At 35.9% G+C, this 22,913-nt stretch overlaps 1 protein-coding gene across 1 annotated transcript in view; it reads right to left on the bottom strand.

Annotated features, from left to right (window-relative positions):
* Positions 1-22,913, bottom strand: part of LOC117785651 (neurogenic protein mastermind-like) — a 48,532-nt gene that overhangs the window by 21,524 nt on the left and 4,095 nt on the right. Inside the window, exon 3 of the mRNA XM_034623785.1 lies at positions 6,865-7,041. The gene's annotated coding sequence lies outside the window, so the exon portion shown is untranslated. The remainder of the gene's footprint in view (positions 1-6,864; positions 7,042-22,913) is intronic.

Below are 22,913 nucleotides of genomic sequence, written 5' to 3'. Positions count from 1 at the left end.
GTGTCGAAGACGAAGAGCGTCCTGGGCGACCATCAACCTCAACTGACGAAGCTCACGTCCAACAAATCAAAGATTTGGTGTTGAAAAACCGTCGATTAACGATTAGAGACCTTGCTGATGATGTTGGCATATCAAAAGGCTCAGTCAATACCATTTTGAAGGATGTTTTGGGCCTCAAGCGCGTCAAATCTCGACTGGTACCGAAAACATTGAATTTTTTTGGAAAAAGGGCGTCGCGTTGAAGTGTGTGAAACGATGCTTTCCGACTACCAGGATGTCATGAAACGGATTATAACTGGCGAAGAGACTTGGATCTATGCTTACGACCCCGAAACAACCGATCAATCGAGCGAATATCGTGCCAAAGGAGAGCCGAGACCAAAAAAATCGCGCCAAAGTCGCTCCAAAATCAAGGTCATGTTGACTGTTTTCTTCGATTATCGTGGTGTTGTGCATTATGAGTTCCTTCCACCGGGTCAAACAGTCAACAAGGAATATTATCTGAGCGTTATGTGTCGTTTGCGTAACAGTATCCGTCAAAAAAGGCCAGATTTGTGGAGAGACAACTCTTGGTTTCTGCACCACGATAATGCACCATCCCATACTGCACTCGTAATTCGTGATCATTTCATCAAAAACTCAACCCATATCGTTCCGCAACCACCGTATTCACCTGATCTGGCACCGTGCGACTTCTGGCTGTTCAGCAGGCTCAAAAGACCGCTCCGGGACACCGTTTTGACACGATAGAGATTCAAGCCGCAACGAAGACGGAACTAAAGGCCATCCCGGAAAGTGACTACAACCAGTGTTTCGAAAATTGGAAAAAACGTTGGCAGAAGTGCATTGTGTCGGGAGGGGATTACTTTGAAGGGGATGAAATTGATTTGGAAGAATAAATAAAGAATTTTCAAAATAAATACAATGTCACCTTATTTTTTGGACACAGTAGTAAAAGACAAGGCTGCAAACCGGTTCTGAACAGAACCTCGTAGAACCGGTTTTTAAGCAGCCTTAACCGAATCATGAACCGAACCCTTGAAATTATTTACTTTGTGAACCCGAACCTAAGCCGAACCGCTTTCTAAAATAAAAGGAAAAAAAAAAATAATTACATGAATTTTATTTATTTATTTCTAATATTACGCAATTATTTGAGACTTCGGATTAAAATAAGTCATATTTAAATCGTCAAATAAATTTAAATTATCATCAAAAGTTGATTTCATTTAATAAAAAATTTAAATAGTTCAAAATGTAGAAAAACATGTATAACAATACAAATAGTTTTTTGTATGAAATTGAACCAAGGTTCGAACCCAAACCTTGTGTTCAGGGGGTATATTAACCAATTCGCGAACCGAACCGATGTCTTGCTCTATGGTTCAAACCGCCGAACCGAACCTTTAACAAAATTTTGGAGGTTTGCAGCCTTGATAAAAGATACAAAAGACTCGTTCTTTTTGCATTTATTTTAATCTTTTTTTAACGCTCTTTCTAGCCAAACTTTGCCAATATCTTTGAGTTTAATTTTTTTTTTTAACTTTTCTCATTTTGTTTCTGATGGATTTCCCCGTCGCTAGAATTGCTGATAAGACACGGACTTCCGCATGAGTCAAAAAAACTAAAAATAAAGGTGCTACGTGCTTGCATGCAACTAACACACACACAGACAAATAAACACAACAAATGGTAAGTTATAAACAAAATGCAAAATATAGCATAAAGCTTTACAGATAATTTATAGTCGGGTGAAGAGCCTGATAAAAACGCATCCGAAACAAGAAATGCGAACAAACGGCAAGAAAGCGGACAACAATAATTACGCACAACAACAAAAATGACAACAGCAACAACAACAACAGAGACAGCGACAGCAGAAAATATAATAACAATGACAATTACAACAACTGAGCAACTGATTAAAGGAAATGCATTAATCGCTTGCGAATAGCGAGCGTTTCGCGTGCGAGTGTCGCGCGACTTGAGAAAGAGAATAACAATAATAATAATAAGTAAAGTAACTGGGAGACTGACAAAAGTTTAACTGGCCTGCACGCCGTCTGCTGAGTGAATGAATGACTGACAAACTGACTGACTGTGGAGCAGCTCCAGCAAGTCGCTGTTGGGTCGCACAATGTGGGAATGGAGCTGTGGACACGACGACGACGACAACGAATATGTTGGAGTTGTGAGAGGCGGATGTATGTGTGTGTGTGAGTGTGTTTGTGTGTGTCGCAAACCTTTTGCAACTTATGCCTAATGTGGCACGTGAACACACAACACACTGGGGCAGAACAAGCGATAGGGACAGGGACAGGGACAGGGCATAAAGGTAGAGGCAGGGCCCAGTCAAATTAAGCTGTAAACAAAACTGGTTTGCAGCAAGCTCTGCCACAGCAACAACAGCAATGGAACTGGGGAAACGTCGCGACTCGCGAGGCGACTACAATTTACTCGCGATTCGCGACGACAACAACGTTCGAGATCGAACGAGCGACTCGCGACTCCGCAATACAAACGAACGGCGGTTTGGCCGAACAATTGAACAGGCGCCCAGCAGCAATAGACAGTCGACGCAGACTGACAAACCACACACACACACACACAAAAACACTGACGACTAAGCAACGTCAAGTGTTGCGGCCACAGCGAGATACAGTCAAGCGGACGAGAGAGCGGTAGCATGAGCGAGAGCGCACGGAACGAGCGAGCGAGCGAGCGAGCAGCGAGTGCGTATAAACGAGACGGTTGTGTTTGTGCGAGCGTGTGTGTGTGTGTGTTTGGTCAGAGAGCGAGTTAGCGTGAGCATTGTTTACATTTGACATTGTTGTTGTTACTCCCGTTGCTGCTCTCACCGCCACCCACAGGTTGGCAAGGCAGAGAGGCATCGACTGAGAGTAAGAGAGTGTCTGAGAATGAGAGCGGGAGAGCAGAGCAGTAAAAAAGGTCAAACTTTGAAGGCGAGCGATTTGTTTGCTGTTTTAGTCGCGTTCGCCTTTAATTAGGAAACAAAGCCGTGCGTTTTTTATAAATCTCATTGAGATAATTGCATATGTATAAATAAATATGGAATTATTCATTAAAGCTGATAACTGGAAAATGCAATTTACACTGCATAACAAACGTCAATGAGCAGCGGCGATTGTTTATCAGAAATTGTCAACATTTTGTGACGTCAATTGTGGCACAGCGTCTGTTAATTGAACCTTAATACGAAATACCATACTACAGTCTAAATATAAATCGACAAAGGGGGCAACAACAGCGTCAAATCATCCGATAAGAATTTTATGAGCTGCTTAGCTTTTAATTAAAAAGCACGACTGTTTTATTCTATGATTCGCATTAATTTCCCCAAAGCACTTTTTGACATCAACCTACGTAAATCTCATTCCGGAATTTGCAATATTTTCTGGGAGTAACAACAAAACTCCAAGAAATCGATAACAGTCGTAAAATTTCGTGCACTAAAATATCAGGCAGTAACATTGCCATGACTTTTGGACTAGGGAAGAGATTTTTACAGTAACTGTAAAAACGTAAATTAAGATGAGATTGACTTCAAACACACTCACACACACACACAACAACATCATTATGATCAACATTGTAATCATCATTTAAGCAACTTCATCATCAGTTGGCGGCGTTTTCTTCATAATTATTTGTTGAACACACACAAAATAACAACAAACAAGCAACAGACAACAGACGTCTTGTCGTCACGTCTCACAAGCACCAGAGAGAGAGAGAACGAGAGAGCGCAGAGCATAGAGAGGGTTGCAACTCAGGACTCAAAGCAAAAGAATTTTACACTGATACAAAATTTGCAGAAGATTAAAATAATGCAATTTAAAGGTTTACGATACAAAAAGTAAGAAATGCTGTGCGGAATATAAAGATTATGAAAACATTATTAATTTATATATATTATTCACTTTTGCCTCACTGTGCAACAATAAATATAAAAGGATGTCGCAGACCTCTCAGTTCAACAGTTACCCTACCCTAACCTACTTAATTACAGCTAACAAACTGTATGAGCGGCTCTCGCAAACAATGCAGAGTTGATGAGAGTGTGTGAGAGAGGGAGAGCAGCAGTGAGTTCTGTTAGATGAGCCGCACACTGTTAAGTTACAGTCGCCACCGGCACAGAAATTGCAAAATCGGCGCAAAATCAAAAATCGCCGGCGACGACAAAAACGCGTTCAAGCAACGACAACGACAATGCACAGTGGACAAATTTGAAGAATGCTGCAAATCTCTGGGAATCGTGCATAAAATCTATATCAAATATTAATTCTTAACACAAAAGTAATTTTATATGGAAAAATTTCGAATAATGGGCAATAGCTTAATCACCGATACCAAAAGAATTTGGATATATTGATCTTAATGGGCCACTTTGCCCAGTGTGATTTTGTCCACTGTGCGACGACGACTTTTTAAGGCAAAACGACGGCGACTTACGTCGCGCGTCTATCGCAAAAACTAACAGGCGCCCAGCGTTGATAGCAGAGGTTCATTTTCGTTCTCTGCAGAACGAGAGAGAGAGAGAGCAATTCAGCGCTTGTTAGTGTATGCGTGTGTTCGTGTGAGTTTGAGAGCAATGTGGCGCTCGCTTGTTGTTATTGTTGTTTTTGTTGTTGCTGGCTGAACTTTTTGCCTATCTTCGTCTGCCTGAGTCTCGGCTGAGTGTGAGTGAGTGTGTGCTTGATTGCCTGTGTGTGTTTCGCTCTGTCTGCATTTGTTTTTGTTTTACCTTATTCTTCGAGCAGCAGCAGCAACAGCAACAACATCAATACAAATTTAAATGGTTTTTGTGCCCTTGCAAAGGCAGCGACAGAGGCAGCGACAGAGCCGTTGCCATATAACATTTGTTATGCTTGTAAGCGTTATTCTTAACGCCTTGAAGGAGTGCTTATACTCACATAAATATGTTTATATACAAAATGAATTACAGATAATAAATAATTCAATTACAATTTACAGTCAACCCTCAGCAAACAAAATAAAATTAAATCAGCAGATACATTGAAAATGTAATAAAAAAAACTAACATGTAATAAAAACTAAACCTAGTCGATATAATAGTTTACACTTTAAAGTTTAAACAGATGAATTTTACTTATTATTTTTTTTTGGAAATTGTTCTCAGAACGTTAATAAAACCAAATGGAATAAATGGAAAACCAAGAAAATTTGTATTTTATGTTTACTTGAAGATAAGGTGTATTTTTTTATTCTGTCAAAACAATTACTTGCGTAACTGTATATTTAAGATTTTAGGTATTCAGGTATTTATCTGAGAGTGTATATATGTATATGTAATCATAGAAGATTGACTCTATGTGAGCAATATGTTTACTATGAAAACCCTGAATCAAATACAAATCAAAGCTGTATCATAAATCGACAACACTACATTAACATTTAGTTATTATTTTGATTTTAGCATTTCTTGCGAGTCCCGTTGTTTAAGCATTGTTTGCGGCGCATGCAAATGGGGCAACAGCGTCGCGTAATAGCGGAAAACGCGCGCGATTTTAGACGCCAACAGTTGGACTGGGATCTGTGGCTCCATGTGTGTGGGGGCTAACGGCACGGCAACACATCGCATTGAGAGAGAGTGGGGCTGGCTTTCCTAGCTGAAATTCAAACAGAATCCATGTGCTGCATTGCTGTTGGCCCATTAGAAAACGACGCCAAACAAAATGGTGCCGCCGACGCGACGATGCCGGCAATGCGACAATGGCAACGACAACGGTACTTTTGTACGACGACAACGACAACGACGACCGACAAAAAGTCAATTTTATCGGAATATAACAGGCAACAAGCAAATGGCATCAAACAAAAGTGTGCAGGAAAAGCATGCGGCAAATTGTGGAAAATGCCTGGAAAAGCATGCCGCATGAACGCTGCATAACAACTGTGCGCCTAATCCAAATTGCGAGAAAGATCCGCTTTTAGAGCTAGTTCGAGGCACTCAAAGCTCATAGCTCACGGCTCATACAGTTCGCAATGGCAAGAAATGGCCCCAACCAATCAGACACACCACATACACACACAACATCAATGCCCAAAGGCGAAAAGAGAGATGAACAGAGAGAGCGAGAAAGAGAGTGAGCACAATTACATACGAGAGCGAAGCTCCTCTTGGCATGCGATTGCAATGGGTGGTGGTGGGTGGTGGACATCGCGGTGTGGTGGAGGTGGGAATGAGAGATGGTTGATTGCCAGAATGCGGAAGAGAGAGAGAGAGAGAGAGCAAGAGAGAGATTGAGTAAGGTGTAGTTAGTCGTCTCACCACAGCCTCTCCTGCTATCTAGCCCAGCAATTAGCTTAATTGTCTCTGTTGCCATTGCTGTACTCCTGCGAGGGCTGTTTATGCCATTGCATGTACATAAGTAGATGAATCGAAAAATAACTTAATATATTCAGTAAACAAATTTGTATCGGTTTGCCTATGGCAAGGGCAGTTTTATAATTCGTTGACAATAAAAAAACTTAATAAAAAATGTACTGAGAAATGCCGTTAGAATTAAAACTGAATAGGAAAAAATATTCTAATTAAATTAAAAGACTTAAATAGGACAATCACACAGAAACCAACCGAAAATCTCCCTAATCTCCAGACATTTTCGGGAGATTTTCGGTTGGTTTCGATTTCTGTTGCACCTTTGAATAAAAAATCTTCACTAAAAAATGAATAATAGTTTTGTTTAAATTTAAAAATAACAGTTTAAATGCGACAGCTATTCGAACTATTTCAAACGACCCTCGCAAAATGTTCTGAAGAGCTCATTTTAGACTTGGTCTTGCAGCATATTCCACATGCCGCATGGTGTCACAACTTACCCCTTGTTAGTGGCTGGGCTGCAGGGCTGAAGACTGAAGAGGGAGGTGCCACAAAGTGTTGGCTTCTTCTTATCAGGAACACACAGTTTTTGTGCAATCACAATTAAATTGTTAGCTAGGGGCAGTTGTAGCCATTCCAATTGGACTGAAGAATGGCCATAAGTGTGGCAGTGTTGGCTATAAAACAAAACAAGTAAGAAGAACAAAACAGACGATTAGGTGAAAATGTCAACTATATAGCGTTCAGTGTTGGATAACATCAGCATGGATATGATAATTTGGCAATGGAATAAGTTAAATGCTCCCAAAGCGTATAAGACTGTTATTGCCTTCTTAAGATTCGGGGATAAAAGCGTTCGAAATGGAAACTCACAAGTCTCGATTGTCAAAAGTCAGGGTATCAAATTATCTTGAAAGTGTTGTATGTTGTATTAAATGTGAAATAAAATCGCAGCAATTTATTAAATAATCTAATGAAAATATTGATAAAATTAAAAACAAAGTTTTTTTAAAAAAAAAAATGTATTTGACTAAACTTTAGTTTTAAGGCAACTGTAATTAAGAAATCCATATATATTGATTATGCCTGTAAAACATACATTTGACTGTCTATTTTTAGCAACGAAGCTTTCTCATATGTGCTCCTTTATTGTGTTAAGAATCGAAGAGAGCGTCGCTTTGATTTGGTTCACACGCAAGGCTGGCGATCAGAAACCGCAAAAGGAAAAGCCCCACAAGTATATCCAAAATGCAAATTGTCAGCGACATGATGACTCCAACTGTTGGCCAGCTGCAACATCCAGAGGCAGCAGCAACACCACCACCAACAACAACAGGTTCATCCAGCAAAAGTGAGGCGGCAGCGACAACTTGCAAAACAGATGTCAGTCTGGAGGTGCCACTGCCACTGTTGTTGTTGTTGTTATTGCTGCTGTTGTTGTTGTGTGGCGTTCACATGTGGCAGCTACAGCTACAACGGCGACAGAAAACAGCTGCAACATGCAGCAGCAACATTTTGTTGGGCCTGTTGGTGGCTTGTGCAACAACTTCTTGTGCTGCTGCAACATTGCAGAGGGCGCCACTGTTGTTGTTTCGTGCCACCAGCGATGCGGCGCACAGCAAACGCAGCGGCCTCACAAGTGGCAACAACAGTCGGGATACACAACACAACGCAGATACACACAGCCTGGAAAATTCGCCACCAAACAAGAAACAGCAACAACAACAATAGCGAAACCGGTTCAAAGCAGCAACAACAACAATAACAACAACAGCGAACATAAAGAAACTAGCGCAAAAAGTAGACAAAAGAGTGGCAAAAGTAGCCACCACTTGGATCACTTGCCAACTTGGACTTATTTCAGACTTGCTGTCGATGTGAATGTTCATGTTGTTGTGTGTGGTTGTGGTTGTGGATGTCGTCTCCATCATCAACGTCTTCTCCCGTTTGCTGTGCTCCCTTCTTCGCACAGGCGCCCAGCAGCAACAATAATGCGATGCGACTTATCGCCACAATGTTATTGCTATGAGTTTTCCTTCATTGTTTACAATATCTACAACAATTACTTACTGACTACAGTAATACATGAATAACTCGACTCACTAGCTGCCACAAAAAGTATTTCAATTGAAATGTCTTTCTGTCAACTTAAAACTATTTAGAAATATCTTAACTCCATTTTTTTAGCTACAAAAAAGTCGATTTTGGAAACTTTCAATTTGAGAATATTAATATAAATAAGTTTAAGTGAACTTCTTGTTCATGATAAAAAAGTAAAACTCAATCATAGCTATAAAGTTCGCTTTCATAAAAAAAATTCTCAAAACTAGATGGTATATAACTGACTGCTTTCAGTTTTAAAGAATACGTTTTCATTAACATTGAACAGATAGCTTAACCGCAGATTTAATACATGCCAAACTAAAGTATTTGATTGAAACCTACATCAAGTCTATTTACATATTTATTTATAAATATTTTTTAATTTGACATTTATTTTTATACATTTTTCATCAAAAAGACATTAAAATATAAACAAAAAATTTGTCTAAATCTTATCATTTATATTTACATTTTTTTTGTTATATTTAGAATCACTAAAATGTCTACATTTTCCACAGTAAAATTGTTCTTCATTTTTTGTTAATATATTTAGAACCAGTTAACGAAACACTCGTTAGTCTTAACTGACTACTCAGTATTGAAAAAGTTAAATCATTCAAAAGTAATTAGTCTTACTTTGTTGCGATTAAATCATTTTAATGCACTCAATTTCATATTTGCATTTAAGTCATAATACATATTATTAGGCAGGGCTCAGGGTTATCAGCTCAGAGAAAAGTGTGAGGAGATTAAGAACATTGCGAATTGAACGTGATCAGCAACTGAACAGTTGCTTTCAATCGAAAAGTAAAACCTCTTTCTTATAATTCAGCTAAGTTTTGACAACTAAAAATAAATGTATCAATTTATTGTAAAATTATTTAAACCTATTCAGAGGAAATATAAATTAAATTTTTATTGTAAGATTGTAAGATATAAAAAAATAGTGTAGCAAATGAAATCAATTCAATGGTTTCATCGAGTTTCAACACAAAAATAAAAATTGAAGAAAACGAATCGAGCTTTCGGTTAATCGGTACATAATACCTAATTTTACAATTATTAAGTTTTCCAAATCACTTTTTATACCCGTTTGGTTAGTTATTTGGTTAATATTGGAAAAGTTATGACAGTTTGAAGTTTTCGACATATTGTCAAGGGGTAAAGTATAGGAAAAAATGGTCAACTATGGAAGAAATAAAATTTTCCAATTTAGATGCTATAACAAATTTGAGTTGAGTTGTCGATTTTTCATGAAAATGGATTCATTTAACTCGATTGATCGTCATAAGAGAATCAAGTTAAATTAGTTAAAAATTGCTTCCTCAAAAAACTGGCTTTCGATATTCCGAAGTAATTTTATATCACTAGTAAATAGTGAAGTATATCGCGGAAAGTCAGTGTTGAGCAAAACTGGAATAATTCTAAATATGTTTTAGCTCTAGTTCGATGACTACTTACATTGTTTTAAACTGTTCACTAACTGTCATAATGCAGCTGAAATCGAATCGAATGATGACCTCATCCCGTGCCAAGGGGAAACTAAGAATCTAAAAATAACTCCAGCTCAAAACTATGCAGTGTCATTATTGTGCAGAAATAGAAAATTAATTAAAGTTAACTGAGTCCTTACAACGCTTGAGCATTTACTTATTATTATCCCTTTTTTTCGGGGAAAAGTCACCCCTGTGTGTGAGAGTCAAAGTGGTGTATAGAGTGTGTGCGAGTGGAGTGTATGGTACGAGTATGTATGTATCTGTATCTGTAGTCCGTATGTATCTGTATCTGTGGCCGCTTGTGCGCGCCTTTCGGGTAGATACAAAACAGTGCTGCATCGAGTGGTTGGCCGTAATAAAATGTTGTACAACACGCGTTAAACGGCGCAGCTGCGCCTACCCGGGTCGCATCACGGTTATGGGAATGGTAACGGGTACGACCATTGGGTGGCAGTAACAGCAACAGCAGCAGCAGAAGAAGCCCAAGAAGTTGCAGCCACAAAACAACAACAGATCGAACACATTTCCAAGTTTGCGCTCTGCTGAGTCCAGTGTGCAACTGAGGGGAGGTTCAAGTTGGCGAAGGCGATTGAGCGTCCAGTTGAGAAGTCGCAAATCCAACACCATATTCGCAAAATAGATTACTCAAATGACCATGACACTTATTTTAAAGGGCCTGCATATGGCCAACACAATTGCCAAAGGACTTTAAACACTTAACACTCGAAGTATCTATAAAAACGATGACATCTGCACATCTGTAAAGACTTTTAGACTCAAGAATCTAATAAAATATTAACTAAACGTTAAACAAGGCAAGGCAAACCATGCGATACCCTGTAAGAGGTAATGGAATATCTGATAATATTATATGTATATGTATTGTAAATAAACTTTTCTATTTTCATGGAAAATATGATTGGAGTTATTTTATAAAAGTTATTTTCTTTTACTCTTTTGCTTATTAATATTATGTATTATAATCAGAAATAATTTTTTTATTTAAGTGGTAACATTTATATCTTTTTTGGTTACGAAAAGAACCCAAACACTCTTGTACAATTCAACAAAATAAGATGGAACCCTTATATAGAAATACTAATTCGCCTTCTCCCAATATATTAAATGATTTAAATTTTAAACTTAAGAATCTACAGTATTCAATATTTTGTGTTAGCGACATCAGTATTTATTGATTGAATGGTGAAACATATGTTTTCTTTTAATCTAAATGTTGAACTAATTCTATACAAAATAATTTAGTTTGACAGTCTTTCTTTTCTAGATATCTATCAAATTTCGTACATAACGTCACATCTAAGTTGACGTATAAAGTAAATACCTCCAAAATTTAAAGTCTGTCCTCATATTTAAGGTTATTCTAAATAAAATAAAATAATAAAAAAATAATGTTGTATGCTTAAAGTATTCATCTGTTTTATGCAAACTAACAACTTTTATGCAAAATAATAAATACCAATCATGATTATATTGCAATACCAAAAGCGAGTCTGAAGTGAAAGTGTAAATAGGAAGCAAAGAACTCGGCTTGTTTTACATTCCGAGAGTCACACATATTAAAACTTAAGCTGTATTCTAGTTAGTTTTGTTGCTTTGATTTTTTCTTCTTTTTTTTAAATTTTAATGTGTGTGGTTTGAACAATTAAAAACAACAATAACAATAATAACAACAGTGTCATAAGTTAGCAAGTTGTTGAGGCGACGTTTGGTGCTTGTTGTTGCCATGCTACGACTTGTTGTTGTTGAGCGTTGTCGTTTTCATGGCTCCGTCGACGTCACGTGTAGCTCATAAATATTTAAACGAACGGAGACGCTTGCGAGGGTAGACAGATGGATAGGCAAACGGGAGAGGGGGCAAGGGGAAGGAACGTTTGGACCGGACCCCGGCGTTGGGTTTTATAGTTTTTCGCGTTTTCTGGTGTGTTAATTTAGCAAAAAGCATTGCGAAATGACTCGCAATTTTAGACTTCATTACAAGTGCTTTGGGGTGGAACTGGAACTGAAACTGGCAGAGCTAGTGGCGTGGCAATGGAGCTGGAACTCGTACTGCCGATGGAATGAAAATGGATTTGTGGATAATGCAAAATGCAGCAGCTACGCAGAAAGTTTTCAATTGCTTACAGGATATGACAGAATCAGGCAAAAGGAACACAAAAGCAGAGGAAAAAGAGATACACAGACAAACACTCTCACACTGCGGCACACACACCTGCCACCGGACAGGTAAAGTAGGCATATTTACATAAAACAGAGACTGAGACTCACACATACGCCTACACTTAAGCATACAGACTGTCTAAGGACTGTCTGAAAGTATCGCACTTTTGTACAGGTTTCGTCCTTTTTAAAACCAAAAACCGGATTTTCTGTTGAATTGTACGGAAATTCCTATGCTAAAAACTGACAACAATTAATTGCGATTGAACGAATATTCGGGCTATTGCTGAAATATAATTGCAATTAAATGAAATTTATAAAGATGACAATGTCTGAAAAGTTTTTTAAGTTAATGCGATTTTACTTGTTTGAACTTGTTTGAATACAATACAATTTTAAACGAGCAAATAAAAAAAAATTGGCTGGTTGTAGCTTTAGCAGACTCCGAGTTCCTTGAGGTCGACAGATACATATTTACTGATACACTTATCGTTACCCGTTTGGAGTCAATACAATTGTAATATAATTATAGAACAATTATATAAAATGATTTTAAATTGCAAATTATTTGGAACCCATTATAATGATTAAATATAGTTAGTCAAAAAATAATGTAAATTTTGGTTAGATAGTCTTTTGGAAATTACACGTAAGTTAGATATGGCCATAAAAATATTGATTGGTAATATTTGATATTTATAAAACTATAAATGTAGTCGTAAGTTGAACCCAATTATAAACATTCACAATTATAGTGCTAATCAGCTCTAATTATATAAATAGTTATCTATATGTGAATATTTCTCTATCAAATGTCTCGTGCCATACGATTCCACTTGGCTCATTTAGTTTGACTGTTGTTGATGTTGTTGTTGCTCTTGTTGATATAGTTGATGGTTGTTGTTGTTTTTATGGATCCAAAACTTGATTAACATTAATTAATCCATGCTACGAGTCGCGTTTATTTGTACAAATGACTAAACGAGACGATTGAATGACAGCCCAAACGTCTGTCCACTTTGTCTATCTGTCAGCCGGAAATGCGCACACACGCACATACACTAAGACAATTGTAATATACACACACACACACACACACACACAGATACATACTATATATACTCGTATATAGATAGCTACACCCATGACAATGTTTGACCCAGTAATTTACGCATGTTTAGCAGCAGCGCAGTTAATAAAGCTAATTAATGGACTGCAGCTCATCATCATTGGGCTTTGGCTACAAATGTATCTGAGAGATACATTTAGACTGCATACGTTACTCGGCAAGTATATTGATGCTGTTGCCACTGCTTAAGTTGCCGCAAAACGGCCTAGGTGCCCAGGGCCAACCTGTTTGTTGTTTGTGTACACAACAAAGCAATTTCATGGAAAATATTTTTAGTAGTTGCAGCAGCAGCAGCAACAACAACAACAACAACAACAAACTCCAACAACAGCAGAAAGAAAATTAAACGCAGCCCAAGACGGCCACAAATAAAGCGAGTAAACGACCAAATGACCGAACCCGCCTGTTCCCGCTAGAGGCATAATGCACGAAAAGAAAAACAACAACAGCAACAACAACTAGATAAAGCCGCACAAAACGCGTTGAGCGACAGCAACAACAATAACATGAAAAAACGCATTCTGAGCGCAGCGTGGGAGTCTGTTAACAGCTGTACAACACAACGCAACAACACGACGACGACGCTCTATCTCTGCTATGCTCTCTTTTACACTCTCCCACACACACAGACACACACACACACATTGACTCTCTCATATGCTCTCTCAGCGACTGTTGCGCTGGGCACGTAACAACATCCCTGCAGATGCGTCACACGTTGTCAGCAACGACGTCGACGGCGACAGCGACAGCAACTTCGGCTGCTGCTGCTGCCTTTTTGTCACAGGTCGTTGCACTGCCGATACACACACACGCACACACATACACACACACACACACACACACCGACGCTCTGCCCGTGTGCAGTGACACATGCAGGCCACGACACGACACGACGTCGACGTCGACTGCACATGGACGATGGACGTTGAACGCTCATCGGACATCAGGAACATTGTTGCTGGCCTCTCTCACTCTTTCTCTCTCTCTTATGCCACACATGTATTTGTGCAACTGCCGGCTGACCGGCTCCGGCTTCCCTATGCAGATATTTATTTTATTTTTGCGCTCTCTCACAGCACTGTTGGGCGTTCTCCCTTTTCCCTTTTCCCCATCCCCCATACTCGCCCTCTCATTGAAAGGAAGTGTATTCTCTCCAAGTAACCATAGCGTGTTTATGCTATGCTAAAGCTGTAGATACACGGATAAAGTAATGCCCATTAGCAAATGCTTCTGTCATGTCTATCAACAGTATCTACAGTTATTAGAACTATAAAACTCGTTACTTTACAGCATGAATTACTAGGCATTCATAAATTACAGTTATACGCTGTAAAAATATAATGTTAATTCAAGAGTCTGTATAATGTTATTTACTAAGTAACAGAGTGGTTCCTTAACGGAATTCTTTAAATGGGATTAACATAGGGAAAAACATTAGCAGATACGGGAAAATCGCTTACAGAGACTGTAAGATGTTTAGTATTTTCAATCTTTATCGTCTGCCATAGTAACCTCGCCTTTCTCATAATACTTTCATTATATTAGTATTTAATATTATATTTATCTTTAAATAAGATTAGCCAAAGAAACTTTATTAGTTGGTATTAAATATCCCCTATTATATCTTTGTCAAAACATTTCAGAATTTGTATAAAGAATTTGGTTAGACAATCGTTTCTATTCTTACAGATTCTTTAACTCATATGGGTGGTGTTCTTCTAACCTTAAATATAATAAATATCAGAGCATTTTATTGATATTGAAAACCTATTACAAAATTAATTAAAAAATATCAAATTTATTTTTGAAGGATACTACAACTTTTAAAAAAAAGTCTCTATTCAAATTATTATATTCAAGCGACTATCAAAGATATCTCTTTTTGTTTGTTTTTATTTTTACTTTTAGATAATTATTTTGTAACTCTGAAGTAATCAGATAAATTTGAGTATGAACTTTTGACCTAAACTATGTTCAGGGTAAATTCCTACTACGTATACAACAATGTTATGCAAATTTTCAAATTCCAAAAGAATATCTAAAGTATAATAGTTGACAGTCTATGTGTACAAATATACAAATATGTAGTACGAGTAAATATGTAAGAATCTTATCAGTTATGAATTCGAGTTTAATTTTCATGTTGTACAGATTAAAGTTCCACTTTGATTGCTTGGCTAAAATAAACAGAAGGGAATGGCGTAGGGATGGGGAAGATGGCATAAAGAATGAAAGAAAATGTTCCATTCTACGAGTATCTCATCCAAATATTGTAATGCCTCAAGTGGACATCCTGGCTTATCCTTCACTCACTCAGTCGGCCACTCGATTTGCCTTTTGCATTTAATAAATACATAAAAATGCCCAATTAAAACAAACGATGAGTGGAATCAGTTGGTTGAGTTATGGCTCTGGTATTTTTGGAGCGCGCCAAACCAAATTCAAGTGCTGCAATCCAAGCAACAATAATAAAAACAATAACAGCAAGAGAAAAAACACGAAAATATGCTCAAGTGGCGCGGTGAGCATAAAAATTTGTGTATCTGTATCTCGCAACATAAAAGAAAAGCGTTCAAATGAACTTTTCGTACACCCATTATCGTTTAGCTAACAAACGGGGTATATTGATATGGTCTGATGTCAGTTATAATTTATTTTCGTTTGTCTCATTTTTTTTTTTATTTGACTTTAAGTATGATGCTTTTTTAAAATTATATTAACTAAATTTTTCAATTCTCTATAAAATTTTTAATCTTCTTATTTTTATTAATAATTGAGAAATTTAAACTTCGAATTTTATTCCAAACTTGTATTAATTAAATTAGACATGGCTAAGGCTTTAATAATTAACTAATGCAATAAATTGAACATTTCCAAAAGTAGTCAATCGTGTAAAATAGATTTCTCTCAGATATTTATAATTTGCATTGCATTTTTCTACACATTTTTTGCTTAGTTGTTTCAAAATGCAAATACAGGGTATTCATCTGCTCGGGCCAATTGGGCGACTTTAAGCGTTCTTACTTGTTATGTTTTGTATTTTTCGTTGTACGTGGCACAAGTGCGGTCGCATGCTTAAGCACACACTTACACACATACACACACACACTCTCACATACACTAATACCTGTACATATTTACTACACTAGCCATGCACAGTCAGAAACGTGTTGAGTGGCTCCACCAAACAAGTCGCTTTGTCTTCGCCTCTTTCCCGCTCTATTTCCCTTCTCCCTCTCTCTCTCTCTCTCTCTCTTTCTCTCTGTCTCTTTCTCTCCTATTCTCTATCTTTCTCGAATCTCTGGTGGGCTCTGGCAACTCTGGGAGCTATCTTTGCAAAAAAAAAAAGAAAACAAAAAAAAAAATTTGTAACTCCGCTCGGGTCAGCGCACGTCCAATACTAAAAATGTCCCCTTCACCCAGCTTCATCTTAACTTGCACACCTTGCCCCTGGAAGACCCACATCCGTGGTCACTTTGTTTTCCATGCAATTTGATTTACAAATGACTAACAACAAATACAATAACAACAAGGAAAACTACAGGAACAATAGCAATACACAGAGGAGATATAGCTATGAAAAGGATATCATCGTGAAAAGGATAAGCCCATCACCGGGATTGAGCAATGATTGAATGATGATACTTAATTCAGTTTTCGTTTCGTTTCGAGTTGAAAATTGAAATTTTAAGTTTTGCGGCAGCTCTGTAAAATGATTAATGCATTGCCAACGTGTGTACAATGATTGATTAATTAACGTTGACAACCAAAAAGGAGTAAAAAGCACCGACAAAAACACACACACACACACAGGGTTGTAGTTGTTGTTGTTTATTCGTTGTCCAGTTTCGGGGCGACTTTTATAAATTGACTCCCATTTTCGTTGCAGTCTGTTTTCCCACATCTTTGAACTTGTTGTATTTGTTGTTGTATTTGTTTTACCCTACAATCATTTTCCAATGAAATGTGTCATGAGTTGTGTGTGGCCTTGATTGATTTCGACAGATTTTTGAGGCATAAAAATATCTCTTTTTTCTTTTTGCTCAACTGGAAACTGTGTAGAAAAGGTGTGTGCGCAATTAATTTATTTGACAACTGACAGTTATCGAACATATTTATCGAATGCAGCTTACACATTTGATTTGACGTTTAGAATGTTCAATTTCTACTCTAAACAACAGCTGAATAACGTTTAGGAACACGTTTCAAAGAAAAACAGAAAAGTAACCAATCCTAATATATATATATATATATATATATAGAGAGAAAGAGAGAGAAAAAGAGACTTGATATGACTTTTTCAAAAATCTATTTGCTTATATTTTCTTATGATTTTTTGACAATGGCTTAAAATGACTAAAAATTACTATTTTAGCCACTTTTTCATCCTTTTTTGCCAAAATTTTTCGGAGATCATCCCATACAAAAAATCATCATAAAAAATATAAGCAAAGAGATTTTTGAAAAATTCTTTTTGAAGTCACTATTAGAATTGTTTGCAGAAACTTTATGCATCAAAACATTTTTTATTTAAACCCGAGAAAAAAAGTTTCACAATTTGACTAAATTCAAAGTCGACATAAATTCAAAATTTTCAATGGGAACTTAATGGGTTAAGGAAAATTTTGTATCATTCAAACAGGATTTAAATGACCTTTTCATTTATGCTTAGATGTTCATAAAGTTACTTCAAATTATGAGTAGATTTAACTTTAAGTTTTGTAAAAATAAAAATGCCGACCAGTGTATTTCGATTATTTAACAATAAAATTATCACACTCAATTCTGAACACAATAATTTGTAAAACGTTTACGAAAACTATATAGAGCAGTGGAAAATTAACCAATTGACAGTTATGGTCATGGGGGAATATATTTAAAATAGTTTTTATTGTTTCCGCTTATGCAAATTACAAAACGTATTAGAAGCCATTCGGAGGGTTCTAAATGCATCTTAAATGTGTTCAATGCATATGCAAATACAAATAGTTTCCCATTTTGATCACGATGCATATTCATAGACTCCAAGTTTGATTGCAAGAGTCGGATTCAACGAGCAACGACCTCCGACTCCCCCGCTCCAAATTCCACAGTCCCCGTCTCAGACAATGGGCGGCCATTCATCTTTACGTAATTTCAATAAAAAAAAAACACACAAAAACATAAGAAAAAATGTTTGCTTGAAACAAAGCAGAAAAGTGAAAGTCTAACTGGCGCAGGTCGAGAGAGAGATATATACTTATAAAGTATACGGATAGTCCCTAACCGAAATGAAAAAATAAAATCAAAGATAATTACTATGCATCTGCAAAAGCAAAGCAAGTCAAAAGCAACAACAACAACAACAACAGTCGAGTCTTTGGCATGCCATAAAATTAATGAATGAATATAAAAATCTTGAGCGTATCCCCTCGCCCTCACTCCACCCACAGCCTCTCCTTCTACCAAATTGTATCTGAACTTTGGCTACAATTGTTGCCAGTTGCCTTAAACCAGTTTCTTGTTTGACTTTGACGAGCCAATTTTAAATCAATAAAAAATGTGCAGGAAATTCGATTTAACAGAACGTTATTTTATTTAGTTTTTTTTTACGAAAGATTTAAATAACTTTTATATAAAACGGCAATGAACGCTCATTTTATGTATTTTTATATAAAAGCTTGAGGTAGAATTAAGTTTATCGAAACCTTTAAATACGCTTACTTTTTCTTTAACTCTACCAGAAAGTAAAATTATAATTTATTTAGATCCTGATAAAAAAATTAAAGTTAGAAACATATAATATAATAAATTAATTGATGGGACAGATAATAAGATAAAAGTAGCACATCATGCGTGAGTAATAACAACTATTATGCTAATTGATCTGATGAATACAATGAATATTAAAACAAAAGCTATCTTTTATATATCGAAGATTAAATACCCTACAATTCCTTCCATCTTAAACTCTAATTTTCGTTGAACTTATTTATTTATTATAATTCATTTATTTAATATAATTTATTTATTAATATTTTACATACAATAAAAACAAAATACAAAACAGAAGCTACCTGGTAAAATAGACATCGTTTCTATAATTCACATTAAATTATTTAAAATCTGAGAGTTACAATTGAAAGAAATATTTTGAGTTTAAAAAACATACTGTACGAGTTTCGACGGCAAAATAAATTTTACTCACATTAGAGTTTTAATGAAAAGATGTTACTTTTTGGAAAATTTGATTTTATTTAATTTAGCCTCTCAGTGCTGCAATCTAGCAATATTTCAAAGATTTGTTTACTTTCATAAAATTTTGCATGTGGTAAAAACCATGACTACCCTCACTTAGCCAGTGTATATAATATTAAATTTAAAATTTAAATTATTTGAATTTTTTAAAATTTTTTTACTTTGCAAAGTAAGCAAGCTTTCTCGATAAAAGTAATATGAACAAACACAACTACCTTCACTTAGTAAGTGTATATTGTTATTATTTTTTTATATAGAGATATTTAGTAAAGTTCCCACGCTTGGCAAAAGCTTAACATTTCACTTGTTGTTATTGTCTTGGATATATGATTAGAAACTGCAGTCGGGTCTACTATCAGTTGTACACAAATGTGTATGTATACATATATTGTGTATATTAGAGTGGGTTAATTGTATTTCGCGACAAAGTGGTTATGAAATTCTTTATCTACGATGAATTCTTAGAAGAATTGCACAAGAAACCATATGTCTAAAATCAATATCGAGCTTCCATTTTTTTCGAGAAAGGTTTTCATGTGTTTTGTAGGTAAAACTTACGTCTAAAAGAAAAAAACCGCAGATAGAGGCCGAATTATAATGAATTTAGAGATAACAATTAGTTGTGCGGTCTTAACTAGTTTTTTTTTTTTTAATTTAATTTTAAGCATAAGCACTTTTGTCAAGTTTCAATAAAAAAGTTCAGTTTGCATTAATTTTAAAATTCAATTGAAAAGAGAACGCCAACTTATTGTTATCTATATATTAATCATAAATCGCCCTCTATTTTGGTTTTCAATTTTATTTTGTTTTAGAGGTAAGATATACCTAACAGACAATTATATGAAATAGTTATAACTTCTCTGTAAAAAGTGGAAGCTTGATATTGATTTTAGACCTATGGTTTCTTGGGTAGTTCTTCTTAGAATTCATCACAGATTACGAATTTCATAACCGCTTTGTGCATTTTTTTTACTCCATACAAATTGTCCCACTCTAGTGTTTATACAATTATGTGAGGCTCTGCTCGTAATCCTAACACTTTGCGTATGCCTCATTTGGGCGCACCTTGGAAGGCCTTGGACCATTGCAAAGTTAACGGGCCATGCAAAAAACTAATCTGTATATATGCATATATCTGTGAATCTGTATGTATTGTACAGACATATCTCATCAGCTACAAATGTATCTGACAGATACGCGTGCCGTCGCCACAGTTGTCGCTGTCTCGATGTGTGTTTCTAAATCGTTTCTCAAATCTTCTAAGATATAATACACACACACTCAACACACACAGAAAGCAAGCGAGTTTCTTTATGCTGTACGTCTATCTATACATCGTATTGTAGGTACGTACATATAAATACATGTACATATATTTATGTATATGTACATGTATCTGTATATTTATATATATGTATCTCTGTGCGCCCAACTGATTTATATTAACCGAAAAAATGTACAGAGCAAATGCTGCTGTTGCTGTTGCTTCTGCTGCTGCCAACGCTGGCGTCGGCGCAACGCACGTTTGATGTTGTAGATACTTTTGTTGTTGTTGTTGTTGTTGTTGCTGGCCAGCCAAGTGCGAGTGTATCTCGGGCCTCGACAACGACAACGACGACGACGGCGACGACGCCACTCAGCACGTTCATTATGGCATTTTGTCAGATACAAAATTCAGATTCTCGAGCGCTCGCTTGTGTGTGTGTACGTATGTATGTATGTATGTTTGTTTGTGAGTATCTGTGAATATCTGTGAGTGTGTGTGCTGCTTGGTGCGGCTGCTGCTGCTGTGGCTTGTTGCGCGATAAGCATACGGATATGTCAGTTAATTATTTGTTTATATTCTTTCCTTTTTATACTTTTTTAGCTGCCATTTTTTTTATATTTTATTTTATACAGATATACAGATGTGTATGTTTAAGTGAGTATATTATATACATTAACACATAGAAATGCAAGTGTGTACTGCTTATGCATGTAAATGTAAGTACATAACATGATTTTTTGTCGCCATTGCAATATGCATGCATAGGAAATGCACACCTATGAGATACTCTGTAATTAATTTTTAGGTTAATCTTCAGGGAAAGATATTCTTTAATGAGTTACTATTAGAAATATTAAAAATTTTCATTATATCGAATATTTTTTTATCTTAGAAATTTGAAAATAAAGAATTTTTACTTAACATTTTGCGTGGTTTCATCAGCTTATTACTTTTATAAATTTTTGATATACATGTTACAATAATGGAAAAAAAAACAAAATTTCTCAAAAAGCTAAAGACACCACTTACAAAAAAAAAAGTAAATATTTTTTTAATGAAATATATTTTTAGTAAAGAATTTATTTAAAGACAAAGCCATGTTTTCAATTAAATTCATTTGATTCTGACAAAGCTTTGACTGTTTTAAAACCACGGTAAAATCGCTTTGCGTCACCTAGTTTCATAATACAATTTATTAACTTATTTTTATAATTCTTTTATATTAAAAAACAAAACTATTATATTGGAAATTGGTATTATATCCAAAACTGCAAACCGGTTCTGAACCGAATCTCGCTGAACCGGTTCGGTTCGGGTTAAGCTATCCGAACTGGATCATGAACCGAAAATGTGATGTTGTATAATCCGTGAACCCGAACCTGCACCGAACCTATTCCTTAAATAAAAGGTTCGGTTCGAAAAAAAAATAATTCCTTTTTTTTATTAGTGATGTAAAAATACATCGAACTATTGACAACTCGATTTTCGCGAAAGCGACGATCTATCGAGATGATTGAATCGATTTCCGTAAAAACATCGACAACCCACTGGAGTTTGTTCATCGAAGTTTATTTGCAGAACTAAATGATATACAATTAAAACTTTTTTTGGAATTTAGTGCTTCTCGAGAAGTGAAGTGAATTCAATAGCGCGAAAACAAAACAAGTTCACTTAAATTATATTATAATAACATAAAAATCATAAAATAATAGGTCATGTTAATACTAATTTAGACTATTGTAAAATTATATTTTTTTATATTTACTTCGATATAAAAATCAAGAAAAATTATGTACAAAAAAAATTTTATTTTTGCACATAACTGAACCAAGGCTCGAACCCAAACCTTGGTTTTAGGAGGTATATAAACCGGTTTGCGAACCGAACCTAAGTCTTGCTCTATGGTTCGTTTACCAAATTTTTGTGGTTTGCAGCCTTGTTTTTATCACATGTTTAAATTTTTCAGTATTGTAACTAATCGGATTGAGTTCTCGCGTAGCCACTGTACCATATAGATATTACAAGCTTTTAACATTCAAACTTTAAATAGATGTAGTTATGATCAATTGAACTTTAGCCGTTTGCTTTTATACTACTTTTATTTTTTTACAGAAATTATCAAACTTTTCCACAATT

This window comes from Drosophila innubila, assembly GCF_004354385.1.
Source record: "Drosophila innubila isolate TH190305 chromosome 2R unlocalized genomic scaffold, UK_Dinn_1.0 1_C_2R, whole genome shotgun sequence".
NCBI lineage: Eukaryota > Metazoa > Arthropoda > Insecta > Diptera > Drosophilidae > Drosophila > Drosophila innubila.
Note: the sequence above shows the minus strand (reverse complement) of the source record. Positions and strands in the feature narration are given on the sequence as shown.